The sequence below is a fragment of the Triticum aestivum genome, chromosome 3D (assembly GCF_018294505.1).
Source record: "Triticum aestivum cultivar Chinese Spring chromosome 3D, IWGSC CS RefSeq v2.1, whole genome shotgun sequence".
In the NCBI taxonomy this organism is placed as follows: Eukaryota; Viridiplantae; Streptophyta; class Magnoliopsida; order Poales; family Poaceae; genus Triticum; species Triticum aestivum.
In genome coordinates, this window is record NC_057802.1 from 516,754,550 (window position 1) to 516,771,764 (window position 17,215).

Genomic DNA, 17,215 nt, shown 5'->3' on the forward strand with positions numbered 1-17,215 from the left:
GATGACAAAGGGAACAACGTATGTTGTTATGCGGTTTGACCGATAAAGATCTTCGTATAATATGTAGGAGCCAATATGAGCATCCAGGTTCCGCTATTGGTTATTGACCGGAGATGTGTCTTGGTCATGTCTACATAGTTCTCGAACCCGTAGGGTCCGCACGCTTAACGTTCGATGACGATTTGTATTATGAGTTATGTGATTTGATGTACCGAAGGTTGTTCGGAGTCCCGGATGAGATCACGGACATGACGAGGAGTCTCGAAATGGTTGAGACATAAATATCGATGTATTGGAAGGCTATATTCGGACATCGGAAAGGTTCCGAGTGATTCGGGTATTTTTCGAAGTACCGGGGAGTTACGGGAATTCGGCAGGAGAAGTAATGGGCCTTATTGGGCTTTAGTGGAGAGAGGGGAGAAGGGCCAAGAGGTGGCGTGCACGTCCCCCCTGCCCAAACCGAATTGGACAAGGGGTGGGAGCGCGGCCCCCCTTTCCTTCTCCCTCTCCCTCTCTTTCCTTCTCTCCTACTCCGATAGGAAAGAGGAGGGGAATCCTACTTGGACTAGGGAGTCCTAGTAGGATTCCCCACACCTTGGCGTGCCCCCTCTAGGGCCGGCCTCCTCTTCCTCCCTCCTTTATATACGTGGGCAGGGGGCACCCCAAAGGCACTCCAAGATTTATCTTAGCCGTGTGCGGTGCCCCCCTGCATAGTTACACACCTCGGTCATATCGTCGTAGCGCTTAAGCAAAGTCCTGCGTCGGTAACTTCATCATCACCAGCGCCACGCCGTCGTGCTGACGGAACTCTCCCTCGACCTCAACTGGATCAAGAGTTCATGGGACGTCATCGAACTGAACGTGTGCTGAACACGGAGGTGCCGTACGTTCGGTACCTGGATCGGTCGGATCGTGAAGACGTATGACTACATCAACCGCGTTGATTAGGCGCTTCCGCTTTCGGTCTACGAGGGTACGTGGACAACACTCTCCCCTCTCGTTGCAATGCATCACCTAGATGGATCTTCCGTGTGTGTAGGAATTTTTTTGAAATACTACGTTCCCCAACAGTGGCATCCGAGCCAGGTCTATGCGTAGATGTTATATGAACGAGTAGAACACAAAGAGTTGTGGGAGATAATAGTCATACTGCTTACCAGCATGTCATACTTTGATTCGGCGGTATTGTTGGATGAAGCGGCTCAGACCGACATTACATGACCGCGTTCATGAGACTGGTTCTACCGCCGTGCTTTGCACACAGGTGGCTAATGGGTGTTTGTTTCTCCAACTTTAGTTGAATCGAGTGTGACTACGCCCGGTCCTTGTTGAAGGTTAAAACAGCACACTTGACGAAAAATCGGGGTGTTTTGATGCGTAGGTAGGAACAGTTCTTGCTAAGCCCGTAGCAGCCATGTAAAACTTGCAACAACAAAGTAGATGACGTCTAACTTGTTTTTGCAGGGCATGTTGTGATATGATATGGTCAAGACGTGATGAGATATAAATTATTGTATGAGATGATCATGTTTTTGAAATTATCGGCAACTGGCAGGAGCCTTATGGTTGTCTCTTTATTGCATAAGATGCAAGTGCCATGTAATTGCTTTACTTTATCACTATGCGATAGCAATAGTTGCAAAATAAATAGTTGGCGAGACGACCATATGACGACACGTTGATAGAGATCATGGTGTCATGCCGGTGACGATAGAACTCATGACGGTACTTTGGAGATCGAGATCAAAGGCACAAGATGATGATGGCCATATCATGTCACATATTTTGATTGCATGTGATGTTTATCATTTATACATCTTATATTGCTTGGTTCGGCAGTAGCTTTATAAAATGATCCCTTGCTAAAATTTCAAGGTATAAGTGTTCTCCCTGAGTATGCACCGTTGCGACAGTTCTTCGTGCTGAGACACCACGTGATGACCGGGTGTGATAAGCTCTACGTTCACATACAACGGGTGCAAGCCAGTTTTGCACATGCAGAATACTCGGGTTAAACTTGACGAGCCTAGCATATGCAGATATGGCCTCGGAACACTTGCGACCGAAAGGTCGAACGTGAATCATATAGTAGATATGATCAACATAGTGATGTTCACCATTGAAAACTACTCCATCTCACGTGATGATTAGACATGGTTTAGTTTATATGGATCACGTGATCATTTAGATGACTCGAGGGATGTCTATCTAAGTGGGAGTTCTTAAGTAATATGATTAATTGAACTTAAATTTATCATGAACTTAGTCCTGATAGTATTTGCATATCTATGTTGTAGATCAATAGCTCGCAAATAGCTTCCCCTTTTTATTTATGATATGTTCCTAGAGAAAACTAAGTTGAAAGATAATAGTAGCAATGATGCGGACTTGGTCCGTGATCTAAGGATTATCCTCATTGCTGCACAGAAGAATTATGTCCTTGATGCACCGCTAGATGACAGACCTATTGCAGGAGCAGATACGGATGTTATGAACGTTTGACAAAGCTCGGTATGATGACTACTTGATAGTTTAGTGCACCATGCTTTACGGCTTAGAACCGGGACTTCAAAAATGTTTTGAACGCCATGGAGCATATAAGATGTTCCAAGAGTTGAAATTGGTATTTCATACTCATGCCCGTGTCGAGAGGTATGAGACCTCTGACAGTACTTTGCCTACAAAATGGAGGAGAATGGCTCAACCAGTGAGCATGTGCTCAGATTGTCTGGGTACTACAATTGCTTAAATCAAGTGGGAGTTAATCTTCCAGATAAGATAGTAATTGGTAAAGTTCTCTACTCACTATCACCAAGTTACTAGAACTTCGTGATGAACTATAATATGCAAGGGATGACGAAAGTAATTCCCGAGCTCTTCGCGATGTTGAAATGGCGAAGGTAGAAATCAAGAAAGAGCATCAAGTGTTGATGGTTTACAAGACCACTAGTTTCAAGAAAAAAAGGCAAAATAATAGAAAGGGAACTTCAAGAAGAATGACAAGCAAGTTGTCACTCCCGTGAAGAAACCCAAAGCTAGACTCAAGCCTGAAACTGAGTGCTTCTACTGCAAAGGAAATGGTCACTGGAAGTGGAACTGCCCCTAGATACTTGGCGGATAAGAAGGATGGCAAAATGAACAAAGGTATATTTGATATACATGTTATTGATGTGTACTTTACTAGTGCAAGTGGGAGACTGAAGGAAATATGCCCTAGAGGCAATAATAATGTTATTATTTATTTCCTTATTTCATGATAAATATTTATTATTCATGCTAGAATTGTATTAACCGGAAACTTAGTACATGTGTGAATACATAGACAAAACAAAGTGTCCCTAGTATGCCACTACTTGACTAGCTCATTTATCAAAGATGGTTATGTTTCCTAACCATAGACATGTGTTGTCATTTTATGAACGGGGTCACATCATTAGGAGAATGATGTGATGGACAAGACCCATTCGTTAGCTTAGCATTATGATCGTTACAGTTTCATTGCTACTGCTTTCTTCATGACTTATACATGTTCCTCAGACTATGAGATTATGCAACTCCCGAATACCGGAGGAACACCTTTTGTGCTATCAAACATCACAACATAACTGGGTTATTATAAAGATGCTCTACAGGTGTCTCTGATGGTGTTTGTTGAGTTGGCATAGATCGAGATTAGGATTTGTCACTCCGTGTATCGGAGAGGTATCTTTGGGCCCTCTCGGTAATGCACATCACTATAAGCCTTGCAAGCATTGTGACTAATGAGTTAGTCGCGGGATGATGCATTTAGGAACGAGTAAAGAGACTTGCCGGTAACGAGATTGAACTAGGTATGAGGATACCGACAATCGAATCTCGGGCAAGTAACATACCGATGACAAAGGGAACAACATATGTTGATATGCGGTTTGACCGATAAAGATCTTCGTAGAATATGTAGGAGCCAATATGAGCATCCAGGTTGTGCTATTGGTTATTGACGGGAGATGTGGTCATGTCTACATAGTTCTCGAACCCGTAGGGTCCGCACACTTAACGTTCGATGATGATACGTCTCCAACGTATCTATAATTTATGAAGTATTCATGCTATTATACTATCCTTCTAGGATGTTTTATATGCATTTATATGATATTTTATATGATTTTTGGGACTAACCTATTAACCTAGAGCCCAGTGCCAGTTTCTATTTTCTCCTTGTTTTAGAGTATCGCAGAAAAGGAAAACTAAACGGAGTCCAATTGACGTGCCACTTGACGGAGATCATTTTTGGACCAGAAGACGCCCATGGAGTACCAGAAGCAGGCCAGAAGAGTCCCGGGATGCCCACGAGGGTGGGGGGCGCGCCCACCCCCCTAGGGCGCGCCCCCTGCCTCGTGGACAACCCGGAGACCCCCCTAACGTGAAATCAACGCAAAACTCTTCTATATATACCCAAACTTCCAGAAAGAAACCTAGATCGGAAGTTCCGCCGCCGCAAGCCTCTGTAGCCACGAGAAGTCAATCTAGGCCCTCTCCGGCAGGCTGCCGGAGGGGGCCATCATCACCGGTGGCCATGGAGGAGTATCCCGGAGGGGCCATCATCACCATGAAGGCCAAGGACCAGAGGGTGGAGGCCATGGAGGAGGAAGCACAAGGGGGAGAACCTCTCCTCCTCTCTTCCGGTGGCGCCGGAGTGCCATCGGGAGGGGAATCATCGCCACGGTGATCGTCTTCATCAACATCACCATCATCATCACCATCCTCATCTCTTTTACGCGGTCCACTCTCCCGCACCCGCTGTAATCCCTACTTGAACATGGTGCTTTATGCCACATATTATGATCCAATGATGTGTTGCCATCCTATGATGTTTTGAGTAGATATCTTTTGTCTTTGGGTTGATTGATGATCTAGATTGGTATGAGTTGTATGTTTTACTTTGGTGCTGTCCTATTGGTGCCCTCCGTGTCGCGCAAGCGTGAGGGATTCCCGCTGTAGGGTGTTGCAATACGTTCATGATTCGCTTATAGTGGGTTGGTGAGTGACTGAAACACAAACCCGAGTAAGAGGGATTGTTGCGTATGGGAATAAAGAGGACTTGATGCTTTAATGCTATGGTTGGGTTTTACCTTAATGATCTTTAGTAGTTGCGGATGCTTGCTAGAGTTCCAATCATAAGTGCATATGATCCAAGTAGAGAAAGTATGTTAGCTTATGCCTCTCCCTCATATGAAACTGCAATAGTGATTACCGGTCTTGTTAACAATTGCCTAGGACAATTCCGCACACCGATCCACCATTATTCCACACTCGCTATTTATAATATTTAGTAATATATTCTAACTTTATGATAACAGCACCTACTTTTATATTTTAGCTCTCCGATATCATGCAAAGTTATCCTCTTCATACCCACAACGTAGTTTTATTTCTCGTTTCTAGTTGGAAGCAAACGTTCGGTGCACGTAGAGTCGTATCAGTGGCAGATAGGGCTTGAGAGAATATTGATCTTACCTTTAGCTCCTTGTGGGTTTGACACTCCATACTTATCACTTCCACCTTTGGAAATTGCTACGATGATTCCCTGCACTTGGGGATTATCAAGCTCTTTTCTGGCGCCGTTGCCGGGGAGCAATAGCGTGGGGTTGATATTCTTGTGTGTGCTTGTTTGCTTTCTTCACTAAGTAGATTTTGTTTTTCCTTTTTGTTTCTGTTTAGTTGTGGGTGAAACATACAATTTTTTTAAAAGAATGAAAATACAAAAAAAATTACTGGCCTCTCATGCCTAAAAAGTTTTTCAAAAAGAGAAGTGATTGGAAAGTTATGCATTGAAGAAGTGAGGGTCGACCTTGAGCACTTGTGTTCATGCTCACGGAAACAATGTAGGATTTTTCATGGAAGTTTCTATGTAAATAATTGTCCCCTTTTATATATTCATTTTATTATAAAAATAATGTGCCAAGCTTTGGTTTTAGGATGATTAGATTGGTTGTTTACTATGTGCAGAACAAAAACAGAAACTTTGGCTGTAGTGCGTGAATTTAATTTTTTTGCTGGAAAGTCAAATGGGTCTGAAACTTTTTGCACATTACTTCTGTACAAAATTTTCAAATTTTCAAATTTAGTTCATAATTTTAGGAGTTACAGAAGTTTGCTAAACTTCCAGATTACTACAGACTGTTCTGTTTTTAACAGATTCTGTTTTTCGTGTGTTGTTTGCTTATTTTGATGAATCTATGGCTAATAAAATAATTTATAAACCATAGAGAAGTTGGAATACAGTAGGTTTAGCACCAATATAAATAAAGAATGAGTTTATTACAGTACCTCAAGGTAGTGATTTGCTTCATTACACTAACGGATCTCACAAAGTTTTTGTTAAGTTTTTGTGGATGAAGAGTCCGAAGGTCGAGGAGCTATCAATATGAGAAGAATAAAGAGAGGCAATAGTTCAAGCTTGGGGATGCCCAAGGCACCCCATGTAAATATTTCAAAGGATACTCAAGCATCTAAGCTTGGGGAGGCCCCGGTTGGCATCCCATCTTTCTTCTTCAACAATTATCGGTATACCTCGGTTTTTGTTTTGTTCACATGATTTGTGTCCTTTGTGTTTTTGTTTTTCCTTTAAGAACCATGCTAGCATGAGATATCCCTTCATTTATTTATAGAATACTTCATGTGATTCACTTATATCTTTTAAGAATGATCTTATAGAATTGCTCTTTGTGCTTCACTTAAATCTTTTGAGTATGGTTTTATAGAATGCTTCATGTGCTTCACTTATACATTTTGAGCTTGGATATTGGTTAGTCTATATTAATTGTAGAATGCTCCATGAACTTCACTTATATCTTTTGGAGTATGAATAATACTATCATTTAAAGTGGGTTTGGAAGAGTGTCAACTTTAGGAATTAGTGATCCCACTATTTTGGAGGGTGTTGAATCTTAGTGTGATATTTATGAAAGTGGATTTGGAAGAGTGTCAACTTTAGCTAGTAATGATTCCACTATTTCGGAAGAGGTTCCAATTGAGTATGAGAACAAAGTTGCTATCCATGATGCTACTGAAAATTATTATGAGGGAGGAATACATGCTTGTAGGAGTTGCAATAATATCAAGTTTCCTCTCTATGTGCTTAAAGTTTTGAAGTTATACTTGTTTTGCCTTCCTATGCTAGTTGATTGTTGTTCTTATAAATTGTGTGCTCACAAAATCCCTAGGCATAGGAAGTAGGTTATATTTAAATGTTCTGGTCATATTGTTCAAGATGCTCTCTTTGTGCTTCAATTCCTATCTTTTATGTGAGCCTCATTAAAATCATCATGCCTAGCTAAATGGCATTAAAGAAAAGCGCTTGTTGGGAGAGAACCCAATATTTACCCTTGCTGTTTTTGTGTGTTTACATGATTAAGCTACTGTAGTAATCATGTTTTATAGCTTTTGTTTCAATAAAGTGCCAAGTAAGACCTTTGGGAAGACATGGGAGAAAGTTAATGTGATCTTGCTGTAAAGAAACAGAAACTTTGCGCTCACGAGAATAGACGTCATTTTTTACAGAAGATTTTTTTGTGCTGATTCTTTTTGCAGAAGATTAATAGGCAAATTCCTCACGTCCACCAATTTATTTCATAATTTTTGGAGTAGCATAAGTATGGTTTATGTTCAGATCATTACAGACTATTCTGTTTCTGACAGATTCTGTTTTCATTGCATAGTTTGCTTGTTTTCTAATTTCAATGACTTATATTCCTCAATATAAATTGTAGAAATGATATGGTACAGTAGGCATTGTGTGAGAACAATTATGAACCTTGTCTTTGACAGTACCAAAGTGAATGGTTTGGTCTTTATCATACTAACCCATCTCACAAAGTTTGGTTAAGTTTTGTGTGATTGAAGTTTTCAAGTTTTGGGTGAGATATCGATATGAGGAGAATAAGGAGTGGAAAGACCCTAAGATTGGGGATGCCCAAGGCACCCCAAGGCAATATTCAAGGAAGACTCAAGTACCTAAGCTTGGGGATGCCCCGGAAGGCATCCCCTCTTTCGTCTTCAAAACTATCGGTATACCTTACTCGGAGCTATATTTTTATTCGTCACATGATATGTGTTTTGCATGGAGCGTATTTTCAATTTTACTTGCTGTTTGAATAAAATCATTGGATCTGAAATATTGAATGAAAAAGAATCCTCCCATGGCTAGTTAATTATTTGACTAGTCAGTGTTCTTCACTCATATCTTTTGGAGTGGTTTGTCATTTACTCATGTGCTTCATGTATATCCTATGAGTAAATGGTTGAATAAATTGAATGTCATAAATCTGAATTTATATATGTTTCGTATGCTTATAACATGGGGAGTAATGACTTCACACATAATAAGTATAGGTAGTAAACTTATTGAAAGTCAGCAAATGTAGAATTGGTCACTTGAACAATTCATGAAAGAATATTGAAGGGAGAGGGATTTCACATATAAATATACTATCTTGGACATCTTTTGTAGTTGTGAGCACTCATTAAAATATGACATGCTAAAAGGTTGATGTTGGACAAGGAAGACAACGTAATGGGTTATGTTTTCTTATATCTGAAATAAAGTATATTGTCATGGATCGCCCAACACGTTGAGCTTGCCTTTCCCCCTCATGCTAGCCAAATTCTTTGCACCAAGTAGAGATACTACTTGTGTTTCCAAATATCCTTAAAACCAAGTTTTGCCATGAGAGTCCACCATACCTACCTATGGATTGAGTAAGATCCTTCAAGTAAGTTGTCATCGGTGCAAGCAATAAAAATTGACCTCTAAATATGTGTGATTGATTAGTGTGGAGGAAATAAGCTTTATACGATCTTGTGATGTGGAAGAAATAAAAGCGACGGACTGCGTAATAAAGGTCCATATCACAAGTGGCAATATAAAGTGACGTTCTTTCGCATTAAGATTTTGTGCATCCAACCCTGAAAGCGCATGGCAACCTCTGCTTCCCTCTGCGAATGGCCTATCTTTTACTTTTATTTCTTACCCTTATGCAAGAGTCATGGTGATTTTCACCTTTCCTTTTTACATTTTATCCTTTGGCAAGCACCTTGTGTTGGAAAGATTCTGATATATATATCCAATTGGGCGTAAGGCATCATGAACTATTATTGTTGACATTACCCTTGAGGTAAAAGGTTGGGAGGCGAATCTATAAGCCCCTATCTTTCTCTGTGTCTGATTAAAACTTTGAACCCATAAATATCGCGTGAGTGTTAGCAATTGTGAAAGACTAAATGGTAGTTGAGTATGTGGAGTTTGCTAAATCAAAGCTCTGACATAGACTCTTCCTGAAAATAAGATGAATTGCAATTGTTTGATGACTGAGAATATTGTTTGTTAGTTTTCAAGAAAGTTTATGATCTATACTTTAAACATGTGATTTGCTTGTTACTTGATCATGAAAAGTTTTATGAGATGAGCTATTGTTATGACATATAATGATGCTAGAAAAAGTGATTGGAATTATCATTGATCAAACTTATGCACTTGCTAGCATTCACACTTCATAAATTATTTCTTTTATCATTTACCTACTCGAGGACGAGCAGGAATTAAGCTTGGGGATGCTGATACGTCTCCAACGTATCTATAATTTATGAAGTATTCATGCTATTATACTATCCTTCTAGGATGTTTTATATGCATTTATATGATATTTTATATGATTTTTGGGACTAACCTATTAACCTAGAGCCCAGTGCCAGTTTCTGTTTTCTCCTTGTTTTAGAGTATCGCAGAAAAGGAAAACTAAACGGAGTCCAATTGACGTGCCACTTGACGGAGATCATTTTTGGACCAGAAGAAGCCCACGGAGTACCAGAAGCAGGCCAGAAGAGTCCCGGGCTGCCCACGAGGGTGGGGGGCGCCCACCCCCTAGGGCGCCCCCCTGCCTCGTGGACAGCCCGGAGACCCCCCTGACGTGAAATCAACGCAAAACTCTTCTATATATACCCAAACTTCCAGAAAGAAACCTAGATCGGAAGTTCCGCCGCCGCAAGCCTCTGTAGCCACGAGAAGTCAATCTAGGCCCTCTCCGGCACCCTGCCGGAGGGGGCCATCATCACCGGTGGCCATGGAGGAGTATCCCGGAGGGGCCATCATCACCATGAAGGCCAAGGACCAGAGGGTGGAGGCCATGGAGGAGGAAGCACAAGGGGGAGAACCTCTCCTCCTCTCTTCCGGTGGCGCCGGAGTGCCATCGGGAGGGGAATCATCGCCACGGTGATCGTCTTCATCAACATCACCATCATCATCACCATCCTCATCTCTTTTACGCGGTCCACTCTCCCGCACCCCGCTGTAATCCCTACTTGAACATGGTGCTTTATGCCACATATTATGATCCAATGATGTGTTGCCATCCTATGATGTTTTGAGTAGATATCTTTTGTCTTTGGGTTGATTGATGATCTAGATTGGTATGAGTTGTATGTTTTACTTTGGTGCTGTCCTATGGTGCCCTCCGTGTCGCGCAAGCGTGAGGGATTCCCGCTGTAGGGTGTTGCAATACGTTCATGATTCGCTTATAGTGGGTTGGTGAGTGACTGAAACACAAACCCGAGTAAGAGGGATTGTTGCGTATGGGAATAAAGAGGACTTGATGCTTTAATGCTATGGTTGGGTTTTACCTTAATGATCTTTAGTAGTTGCGGATGCTTGCTAGAGTTCCAATCATAAGTGCATATGATCCAAGTAGAGAAAGTATGTTAGCTTATGCCTCTCCCTCATATGAAACTGCAATAGTGATTACCGGTCTTGTTAACAATTGCCTAGGACAATTCCGCACACCGATCCACCATTATTCCACACTCGCTATTTATAATATTTAGTAATATATTCTAACTTTATGATAACAGCACCTACTTTTATATTTTATCTCTCCGATATCATGCAAAGTTATCCTCTTCATACCCACAACGTAGTTTTATTTCTCGTTTCTAGTTGGAAGCAAACGTTCGGTGCACGTAGAGTCGTATGAGTGGCAGATAGGGCTTGAGAGAATATTGATCACACCTTTAGCTCCTTGTGGGTTCGACACTCCATACTTATCACTTCCACCTTTGGAAATTGCTACGATGATTCCCTGCACTTGGGGATTATCAAGCTCTTTTCTGGCGCCGTTGCCGGGGAGCAATAGCGTGGGGTTGATATTCTCGTGTGTGCTTGTTTGCTTTCTTCACTAAGTAGATTTTGTTTTCCCTTTTTGTTTCTTTTTAGTTGTGGGTGAAACATACAATTTTTTTAAAAATAATGAAAATACAAAAAAAATTACTTGCCTCTCATGCCTAAAAAGTTTTTCAAAAAGAGAAGTGATTGGAAAGTTATGCATTGAAGAAGTGAGGGTCGACCTTGAGCACTTGTGTTCATGCTCACGGAAACAATGTAGGATTTTTCATGGAAGTTTCTCTGTAAATAATTATCCCCTTGTATATATTCATTTTATTATAAAAATATTGTGCCAAGCTTTGGTTTTAGGATGATTAGATTGGTTGTTTACTATGTGCAGAACAAAAACAGAAACTTTGGCTGTAGTCTGTGAATTTACATTTTTTGCTGGAAAGTCAAATGGGTCTGAAACTTTTTGCACATTACTTCTGTACAAATTGTTCAAATTTTAAAATTTATTTCATAATTTTAGGAGTTACAGAAGTTTGTTAACTTCCAGATTACTACAGACTATTCTGTTTTTAACTGATTCTGTTTTTCGTGTGTTGTTTGCTTATTTTGATGAATCTATGGCTAATAAAATAATTTATAAACCATAGAGAAGTTGGAATACAGTAGGTTTAACACCAATATAAATAAAGAATGAGTTCATTACAGTACGTAAAGGTAGTGATTTGCTTCATTACACTAACGGATCTCACAAATTTTTTGTTAAGTTTTTGTGGATGAAGTGTCCGAAGGTCGAGGAGCTATCAATATGAGAAGAATAAAGAGAGGCAAGAGTTCAAGCTTGGGGATGCCCAAGGCACCCCAAGTAAATATTTCAAAGGATACTCAAGCATCTAAGCTTGGGGATGCCCCGGTTGGCATCCCATCTTTCTTCTTCAACAATTATCGGTATACCTTGGTTTTTGTTTTGTTCACATGATTTGTGTCCTTTGTGTTTTTGTTTTTCCTTTAAGAACCATGCTAGCATGAGATATCCCTTCATTGATTTATAGAATACTTCATGTGCTTCACTTATATCTTTTAAGAATGATCTTATAGAATTGCTCTTTGTGCTTCACTTAAATCTTTTGAGTATGGTTTTATAGAATGCTTCATGTACTTCATTTATACATTTTGAGCTTGGATATTGGTTAGTCTATATTAATTGTAGAATGCTCCATGAACTTCACTTATATCTTTTGGAGTATGAATAATACTATAATTTAAAGTGGGTTTGGAAGAGTGTCAACTTTAGGAATTAGTGATCCCACTATTTTGGAGGATGATGAATCTTAGTGTGATATTTATGAAAGTGGATTTGGAAGAGTGTCAACTTTAGCTAGTAATGATTCCACTATTTCGGAAGAGGTTCCAATTGAGTATGATAATAAAGTTGCTATCCATGATGCTAAAATTATTATGAGGGAGGAATACATGCTTGTAGGAGTTGCAATTATATCAAGTTTCCTCTATATGTGCTAAAAGTTTTGAAGTTATACTTGTTTTGCCTTCCTATGCTAGTTGATTGTTGTTCTTATAAATTGTGTGCTCACAAAATCCCTAGGCATAGGAAGTAGGTTATATTTAAATGTGTTGGTCATATTGTTCAAGATGCTCTCTTTGTGCTTCAATTCCTATCTTTTAGGCGACCGTGCTGTTTTTCTGGACAGCGAACTTGTATCCACCGCCACCGCCTCCTCAAGTGTCGTTTTAATGATTGCTTCGGTGGAATTGTGCGGAATTGAGTCTAAAACAACCATAGAAAATTTCGTCGAGTTCCGATGGAGGAATCTCTGGCAATCCGCGATATACCGGAGCCCTGTCAAAACTGGATGGGAATCTAGACGAGTTTAGGGCGTGGTGTCCAGCTTTTAGCTCGGACATCCTTTGGAAGATCCAACCGTTGATCGTCTGCGGAATTCCTATATCTACCACCCCTCAAAATTTCAGCTCGATCCGACCGTCCAAACTCCGGGAACCTTCCGATTAGTGCATCATTTTTCGGATCTGTTTTCTGCGCGAGGACGAATCCGACCCGAATTCATCTCTTTTATGAATGGGATTTCGGACATCCTTTTTGAAGGAATTTTTGTATGGGGTATTGTGTTTTGTTCCCAAACACATGCCGCTAATTTTGAAGTCTTTTCCCATATGATCTTCACCATCGTGCTTGTGTCAAACCAGCCGGACAACGTTGCTCTACGGCTGCCGACCTGCGCTAGACACGTTGTCACTTTATTGAGCCGAGCTCAACTTCTTCGGATCATCATCGGCAAGCCGAACAAGAGTTCGGCATTGCGAAGGATAAATCATCACCAACATCGCCGCCCCACGGATTACACGGAGCGGGCACACCGGCATCACTGCACGGTCACTTCATCAAGCCGGCATTGACCACGTCACGATCGGCATCGGCAGGGCCACACTGTTGCTTTTTCAAGCCGATGTCCATCACGCCGGCCTACTTCGACTCATCGGCTGACATCGAGGCTTCGACATCTCGGCTGGACCGGGGGCTCCGCCACCTCTTCATCAACCTACTCCGGAGACTTCGGCGTCACTAGCCGACCCGGCTAGTCACGTTGGCTGGACCGAGGGCTTTGCCTCGGCAAGCCGACCTTTGCCAGCGTCGCCATGCGGTCGCTTTATCGCCCATCAGGCAATGGGTGTCCGGATCGAGTCCCAGTTTTGGGAGTCACCTTTCTTCGGATTGCTACGACAAATAAACCAGGTGCTATTAATCCTAGTAATTTTTGCTTGTTTGGCTTTATTTTTCCCAAGAAATTATTACTCTGATTTGTTCCATCATCTGTACACAGGTCTATCGAATGGTGGCCGCACTAACGACGGTCGCATGGTGGTTCGGTCAGTTTCCGTACATAGTCCAGCGAACGCTGCGTCCGAAAATCGGACCGACCTGTGAAGTAATGGACTTCGACTGCGTCACGTGGTCTCTTCGGCAAGCCGACACCGTCGTCCCAATCGACGTAAATTGGCTCGCGTGATCACCTTGTTGGTCGTGTTGCCATACCGACGTGTTCGGTTGCCTCGGGGACTTCGGCATCGCTGAGAAAGCTCTACCTCATCGAGTGTTCGGCGCGCAGGCCATATTTTCTTTTATTACTCACTTTGCATAAATTATATATTATGCAATGATTTTTTTAATTATTATTATTACTATTATCTCCGGTTTGCACTATTTTTTGTGCACAGGAAAATGATCTGGGTCGGGTAGTATCGTCAACTCGGCGTACTGACATACCACGTCACCTCGGCTGGACGGGGGGCTTCATCAACACCTCATTAACCCACGCCGGGGACTTTGGCGTCACTCTGCCGGCCTGCATTGGTCATGCTATGACACCACTTCGGAGTGCCGAGCTCTTCGCTCCGCCACCTTGAGACCGGCTTGGGGGATGGAACCTTGTCCCGCATCGAGCTCGGACCGCGTCATCAATGCCGAACACATTAACCAGCTAAGTCGCTTTCATGCTCAAAGTTTTAAATTTTTAACTTGTGTTCGGTTCGACCAAGCATTATACTTTTTGGCAAAAAGTTGTTTGTGAAAAAATTCCTTTTCATAACCTTGTTTGTGACACACAAATTCAAATACCCAGTTCACTTGGGGGCTTCCTTCATGAAGCCTTTCCTCTTGCATATGATTATACTTGTACGGCTTCGTTCCTTGTTCGTGTATTACGCCACAATATGCACCATATTGACTTAAGCGATTTGCAAGTTGGGTTGCCTCGCTCCTGTGTTTACCCCTACGTTCCCGATTGTTCGGCTAGGGAGTAAACAGAGCACCTCTGCGATTGTCACGATCGGGTCATCCGAGCTCGGACCTCAGACTGGGTGAAGCCGAAAGCTAGCGCTCTTATTGTTTTCAATTATAGTCGGCACGCAACGGAACTCATGAGTACAAAAAATCTATTGCACAAGTCTCATAGTAACAATGAGCAACCGAAGAAAGGTATCGGTGGGGGTACTATTTTCTAAGAAGATGCTTCGTACACTTCGTCAGTAATATAGCATAAGTTCCCTGAGCGCGCTTTGTCTATTACAGCCTTATGGCCTGATTGCCTGGTTATCGGAAACACCATCGATATTTTCGACAGGTGGAGTACATAACACTTTTCGGTCCTTGACCGAAGAGGGAGAAGCCGACGGTCGGTTAAGACGCGTTTAAAGTTCGGGTGAACAAAGATATGATATTAGTACTTCGGTACATACAATCATTATACATAAAATTCTTTTACCCAAGTCACTTGGGGGCTCTTAAATTTATATGAGCCATTTTATAATAAGTGTTCTTCTTCTTAGTCGTTGCAAAGTTTTTTTCTTATTATTTACCACTCCCTTTTTCGACACGAGTGTGTGGTCACTAGCCGGGGAGCCTAATTTCTCTCACAAAACCGCTAGAGATCAGTTTACTAAACTGGCCTAACGAGAAGTACTCCGCCTTCTGGATAGGAGGTTGAAGCCATAGGCTGACCCGCTTGAAGTCTTGAGATAGGATGTGTCTGTTAAAGCACGACAGAAGCACCTTTTTTTTCTAAGACCAATTTTGGATTTGGCACCGAACACTTGTTGTAGTTCGGACGTCCAGTTTTTACTGAAGTTTTTTTCGGTTTTCCAAGCCTATGGCACTTTTAAATTGTATGTGTGTTTCTAGCATAAGTCTCGCAGTGCAATGCCGTACAACTTTAGAGATTCGGCAAAAACATTCTCGGACACTACTATATATGCATTGGTTTCGAATTGTGTCTTTGGTCAATAGTTGGGTTGCCCGGCTCCTGTGCTTGCCTCCTACGTTCCGCTTTGTTCGGCTCGGTGTGCAAAGGGAGAACCACTGCGATTGTGCTTCCAGCTCGCATGGTTAAGCACCTCAGTGGAGAAAGCCAAAAACTGACTGTCACAATAAGTGTAAACTGCTCAGCGATCCGATGACTATGTTAAATGATGGGCCGTTCATAACATTGGCCGAAGTGTTTACGGCTTGACCTCGGATGTCGCCGAACACTAACCGGGGGCTCATAGCTAGCTTCCCCAGTTTAAAGCTCCTACGACTAAGCGAAAGTTATAAAGCCCGCATATCTAATTGCCTTGTTTCCGCTAACACAACCGCCTTCGGGCACCAAGACGTTGGCTAAGGGTTCTCTTGTTATTGCGGAAACACCCTGCGTAGTATCTACAAAGGGGTAGAAGCCGACGATGAGCCACTTTCAACTAATAAACGGTCGCAATGGAGTCAAAATAATGATGTAAAGTACTTGGATACATAGAATCATTACACATAATCTGTGATTTTACTCTGGATATCGATCCTTAATTCGGCCACCCGTGCCCACATTAAGGCTCGGGGGTACTGGGCTTTGCGCTCATTATTTACAAATATTAAAGGGGCACATCGATCCCCTGATCTAGTGTTGCCACCCGACCAGTGTCTCGGGGGCTACTGCATTGCCTATTCAATGTAGAAAATTCAAAGGGCTCAGTGTTCGGCTTGATCGAACTATGGGAAAGCGTGTCTTCGGACAACAATAAGTACCATCTGGACCTATCTGGCATCAAGCTAATATATCACGGCGACTTCTCACGACCCTCTCTCAGGGGCCCGTCCGCTGATCATTATTATTTCTAATATATTACACTGCGTTTCTAATCCTATGTATGCTGCCGAGCTAGGAGTTGATCCTCAGGCCGATTTCGCAAATCGACCTGAGTCTCAGGGGCTACTAGGATCAGCAGTTTTATGTTTTCCTTCAGGTGCATCTCGGGTTTTAGACCGACACACACCTTGAGGGCTACTGGATATACATATACCGGCTATATATCTCGGCAGAGAATAAATTGCACCAATCAAAAATATTCAAAAAAAATCAGCCCGCTGTCGGGTGGTGCACCACCTCGGAAGCAGTCCGGCGTAAAGCTCGGGCGCCAGTGGCTGCCTCCATAGAGGGCATTTTTGGCATTAAGCTTGGCTAAACTCCTTCAACTTTTTTGAGCCAAGGTGATCTATGACACCTCGGA